Genomic DNA, 6,000 nt, shown 5'->3' on the forward strand with positions numbered 1-6,000 from the left:
CTGATCAGCTGCATCTACTTCCCTCCCTAAACCTTCCACTGAAATGATGAAAGAATAAAGTCATAACAGCACCAGAAATCAAGAAAGTGTGCCAGTAGAAATCAAGACATTTAGAAGAATTCCTGAAAGGCAAGAAGAGGAGAGTAGACTGACAGAGAAAATGCAAAGGGAGAAGAAGTCCCACATGGCCAGGGGTAAGCAGGAAATTCCACAAGCGCCAACCTTCAATCAACAAATGTAAAGAACAAGATAATGTGTCATGGGATAATATTACCAACAGATTATTCATTTAAAAACTTGCATTCAGAAAACCTGGTACTTTGGGGAGATGACTCTGCCCTAAGGCTAAGGCAAGTCTGAGGTAGGAACCCAGTGAAAAGACTGCAACTTGAAGAGGAGAGGTAAGAACTTATACTAGTACTCCACAACAGTGAGGCAGGATAAACCCATTGAGGTAGAGGTGATAGTGAGGTAGTAGAGGTAGTAGTGAACGTACAGGACAGAGTAGAACTGCCCCATAGGGTTTCCAAGGAGCTGGCGGATTTGAACTGCTGACCTTTTGGTTAGTAGCCTTAACGCTTAACCAGTGTGTCACCAGAGCTCCAGAGTAGGATAAGGAAAAAGAAAATACACTAAAATGCTCCATTCTCAAAGTTAAGCACTCCTCATTTTGGCAACCTGTGGGTATCCCAGCCTGCCAACCAGCTCACTGTTGATCCACACACCCTACAAGGAAGCCTACCTGCCAACCCACACAGCATACTTAGATAAAACTCCAAGTCGGCCCTCCTGTTTAAGAATGAAAACCAGAGCACGCAACAGGAGAAAAAGACCAAATCCAGTTTTCTCTACTAACCATAATAATTTCTTGTTCACAAATATATAATCAAAGATTAACACTTAAGGAAAACAAGGAGCATGGAAGATAAAGATCAAAGTATACAAACAGAACAACTGATCTTTGAAAAAATAGATAATTCAGGGAACAAACTTAAAAAAAATTCTAATTAGGATATAAAAAATTGGCTCATATAAAAGAGTAATCAGAGAAAAACAAAGGCTTCTTGAAAATTAAAAATGATTGCCCCCTCCACAGGAAAAAAAAAAAAAAAAATTCAATGGATGGGATAAAATGTACACCTGGTAAACACACTGGAGATGTGGAAGACAGACCAGCCAATTTCCAAATGATTTTTAAGAAATGGAGAGTAAATCCAGGCACTATGAGCTCCAGAAAGACAGAACAGAGACAATAGAAGAGAACAAACTATCAAAGAAAAATATGGTATCTCCAATTTGAAGACAAGCACCCTCACTGTGAGAAGGACCACCAAGTCCCAAAAAGGATTAATAAAAAAGATCAGTATTTGGTGGCACAGTGATTAAGAGCTATGGCTGCTAACCAAAAGGTCGGCTGTTCAAATCCACCAGCCGCTCCTTGGAAACTCTATGGGGCAGTTCTACTCTGTCCTATAGGGTTGCTATGAGTCAGAATCAATTCAACAGCAATGGGTTTTATATTATATGTCTAGATCTGATTCAAAATAATCCAGTTTTTGTGGGGAGAGGGAGGGGAGTAGGGCATATATAGATGAAACAAGACTAGCTTTGAGTTAATAATAATTATAGCTGGATGAGGGACTTCTGTCCATCACATCCATTGTACTTTTGTTACTCATTACTTTTAGAATTTCTGACAATTTTCCTAATAAAAAACACTTCTGAAAAGAAAAAATGACCTAGAAACATCTTGGGTTAACTTTTAGAATTAAACTACCTAAAACCAAACAAAGTAATTCCAGGAGGTTTAATGTCCGAAATGTGAAAGGCAAAACCAAAAATCTTTCACAATACACTTACAACCTCAGGGTAGAGAAGAATGTTTCAAATAAAACACAAAAAGCATTATAACAATAAACAAAAGACTGATAAATGTGATTACATTAAAATTAAAAACTTTCTGTTGACTATCAAGTGTCATCATGAAAAGTGTCAAATGATGTCATGGATTGAACTGTGTCCCCCAAAAATACGTGTATCAATTTGGCTAAGTCATGATTCCCAGTATTGTGTAACTGTCCACCATTTCATCATCTGATGTGATTTTCCTATATGGTGTAAATCCTATCCCTATGATGTTGATGAGATGGGATTAGCTGCAGTCATGCTAACGACTACAAAACTGGATTGTGTCTTGAGCCAATCTCTTTTGAGATACAAAAGAGAAGACAGCAGAAAGACATGGGGACTTCGTACCACTAGGAAAACAATGCTGGAAAGAGAGTGCTTCCTTTGGACCCAAGGTTCCTGTGCTGAGAAGTTCCCAGACCAGGGGAAGACTGATGAGAAGGACCTTCCTCCAGAGCTGACAGAAAGCATTCCCCCGGAGCTGACAACCTTAACTTAGACTTCTAGCCTACTAGGCTGTGAGAGAATCAATTTTTGTTTGTTAGAGCCATTCATTTGTGGTATTTCGGTTATAGCAACATTAGATGACTAAGACAAATCGCAAACTATAAACTAGGAAAATATACTTGCAACAGAGCTCAAAGTAGTAAGACAAAACCCTAAAAACTTTCAGAAGGAAAAAGCTACCTACCAAAGAACCAACATCTGACTGACCTCAGATTTCTCACTAACAACACCTGAAGTAAAAAGAAGACTGGACAGTATCCTCAAAGGTCTTACATTTTGAGCCTAGAACTCTAAAACAAGCCAACCTATCAATTAAACATTGGGCAAGATGAAGGCATTTTTAAGTATGTTAAAATTCAAAGAGTTTGCTATCCATCCCACATGGAGAAAAAAAGTTACAAGAAGCAGCATACCACCAAAATGAAAAAGAATTTGAAGACAAAATGTGGTATGAAAAATGTGATGGCTAGATATCATCTAGACTAAAGGAATAAATAATAATAAAAAAAAAAAAAAAACCCAAGAGTATGGCCCCCGCCCCCGGCCACCCTTTTAACTCAGTACTGAAGTCACTCCTGAGCGTCACCCTTCAGCCAAAGATTAGACAGGCTCATAAAACAAAACAAGACTAAATGGGCACACCAGCCCAAGGGCAAGGACGAGAACGCAGGAGGGCACAGGAAAGCTCGTAATGGAGAAACCAAGGTCAAGAAGCAGAGAGTGTTGACATGTCACGGGGCTGCCAACCAATATCACAAAATGATGTGTGTATTAATTATTTAATGAGAAACTACTTTGCTCTGCAAACCTTCATCTAAAGTACAATTTAAAAAATAAAAATAAAAAAGCATCCATGAAGGGTAACACCTGGAGATTATTCTGGGTGAATCAAACCAAACCAAACATATTGCCCTCCAGTCAATTCCGACTCATACCAACTCTACAGGATAGAGTATAACTGCCCCACAGGGTTTCTGAGGCCGAAATCTTTAATGAAGCTGACTCATATCTTTCTCCTGCAGAGCAGCTGGTGGGTTCCAACCACTGAACCTTCTGGTTAGCAGCTGAGCATTTTAACCACTGTGCCACCAGGGCTCCTTCTGGGTAAGCAACAAAGTTTTAACAAAATAAATTACATTTGCATATAGAGAGAATATTTACATAATCTAATACTATAAATTTGATTGCTACTTAATTTTTAGAATCAACTTATAATAAAGGACAAAATAACCTACATGTGTATCAAATATTTACAGACTGTTGACATCATAATTATTATAAATCTTGTAAACATAAGCAATATAAAAAGCATTAGGAAATGGAAAAGTGAATGTGAGGTAAAAGCAAAATAAGCTAATCTCTTTTTTAAGAGAGGAGAGTCAATATACAAATCAATAAATAACACAATCAATACTAATAATAGAAATAAAACCTATCTCTTAAAATTACAACTACCAACATAACTAAAACAATTATCAACATAAAAATATATCTAATACCAAAATATATCTATGTAGTCGTACCTCAGGAAACCTCAAGTTGTGTAAACGTGCTAAATTCATCTTTCATATCAGTGAGTATACTTTGTCGTTGTTGTGTACTGTCGAGTCGATTTCAACTCATAGTGACCCTATACCACAGAGTAGAACTGCCCCATAGAGTTTCCTAGGCTGTAATCTTTACAGGAGATAGCGAGGTCTTTTCTCCCATGGACTAGCTGGTGCGTTAGAACTGCGGACCTTTTGGTTAGCAACCGAAAGCTTTAACTATTGTGTCGCCAGGGCTCCTTATCGTAAGTACAGATGCTGTTTAAAGATAATACTAGAGTCCTTGGGTGGCGCTAACAGTTAAGGGCTCAACTATTAGCTGAAAGGTTGGCAGTTCAAACAGCAGCCCAGAAGGCAGTCCTGCCTTGAAAACCTTATGGAGCAGTTCTACTATGCACACATAGGGTCACCATGAGTTGGAATCGTCTCAAAGGCAATTAACAATAACAACAAAGATAATATAGCAAGAACCAGGAGTATAAGTAATCATCAAAAAACTACCAGAATTACAGTCTAAAAATAGTATTACATTTTAGAGCCAAGATGGTGGCTTAGATACAAGCACCATAACGTCCCCTGCATCAAAGACCCAAAAAACCAAGAGAAACAGAAGATAATCTGGAACACTGAATATCAAGGAAAAAAAAGTCTCAGAACTGAACCAGACACAACTGGAAGGAAAAAGTGAAATAAAGCAGCGAAACACGAGTAACACTGAAAGGAGGAGCTCAGCAACCATCCCAACTCAATAGGCCATCCTAGGACAAAGCCAGCAGTGACCCCAGGTGAAGAAAATAGCAACACAACTTCACAATCTTCCCAAAAGGGACAGAGAACCTCTGTAGAGACACACAGAAAGAAGCAGAGACAGGGAGGGAGCCAGGATCCAGAACCGGAGAGGCAGCCCCTGACCTCAGGGATGAGTGGCACACATGAGGCAGTGGACCTACTGGTCCCTGGGCAGGCCCCACTCCTTACACCTGACAGGGGACAGGTCCAGCTTGCTGGCTGCAGTGTGGACACGAGGTGTCCCAGCATATGTGTATCCTAGCCAGAGGGACACACATCCCCTCACCCCATCCTCCTGATTGGAGGCGACAGAGGGTCCCATACTCCGACTGCCCCACCTAAGGGACTACAACACGAGCCTATCCTCTTCCCCCCTACCCTGCCCAACCCCATCCACTACCCTGCCTTGCCTACAAGACAAATTCTAACAGAACTGAAAAGAAATAAATACTTCCACAGTAATACTAGGAGACTTTAACACATCACTCTCGGTGAAACACAAGAACTAGAAAGAAACTGAACAAAGACAGAGCAGATCTAAATATCACAATCAACCAACCACACCTCATATACATGTACAGAACACTTCATCCAACTGCAGCAAAGTACACACTGTTCTCCAATGCTCGTGGATCATTCTCCAGAAAAGATCACGTTAGGCCACAAAGCAAGCCTCAACAAATTGAAAAACATCGAAATAACACAAAGTATATTCTCTGATCACAACACTATAAAAGTAGAAATCAATAAGAGGAAGAGCCAGGGAAAAAAATCTGATACAAGGAAACTAAATAACACCCTGCTTAAAAACTACTGGATAATAGAAAAAACTCAAAGACAGAATTAAAAAATTCCTAGAATCAAACAAGAATGAAAATATAACATACAAAAATCTTGCAGGCACAGCAAAAGCAGTGCTCAGAAGTCAACTTACAGAAATAAACACACACATCAAAAAGAAAGGGCAGAAATCAAAACATTAACTACACAACTCAAACAATTAGAAAGACAGCAGCAAAACAAGTCCACAGTCACCAGAAGAAAAGAAATAATAACAATTAGAGCAGAAATAAATGAATTAGAGAGTAGAAAAACAATAGAAAGAATCGATAAAACCAAAACTCGGTTCTTCAAAAGAATCGACAAACCACTGGCCAAACTGACAAAAGAAAAACAGGAGAGGAAGCAAATAATCCAAATAAGAAATAAAATGGGGACATTACAACAGACCCAACTGAAATAAAAAGGA

General features: G+C 39.1%; 1 protein-coding gene across 2 annotated transcripts in view; it reads right to left on the reverse strand.

Annotated features, from left to right (window-relative positions):
* The window catches only part of SEH1L (SEH1 like nucleoporin), a 68,694-nt gene that overhangs the window by 14,181 nt on the left and 48,513 nt on the right, over positions 1-6,000 (reverse strand). The gene's annotated exons all lie outside the window — the stretch shown is intronic.

The sequence above is a fragment of the Trichechus manatus genome, unplaced genomic scaffold, assembly GCF_000243295.1.
Source record: "Trichechus manatus latirostris isolate Lorelei unplaced genomic scaffold, TriManLat1.0 scaffold00262, whole genome shotgun sequence".
NCBI classification, from domain to species: domain Eukaryota; kingdom Metazoa; phylum Chordata; class Mammalia; order Sirenia; family Trichechidae; genus Trichechus; species Trichechus manatus.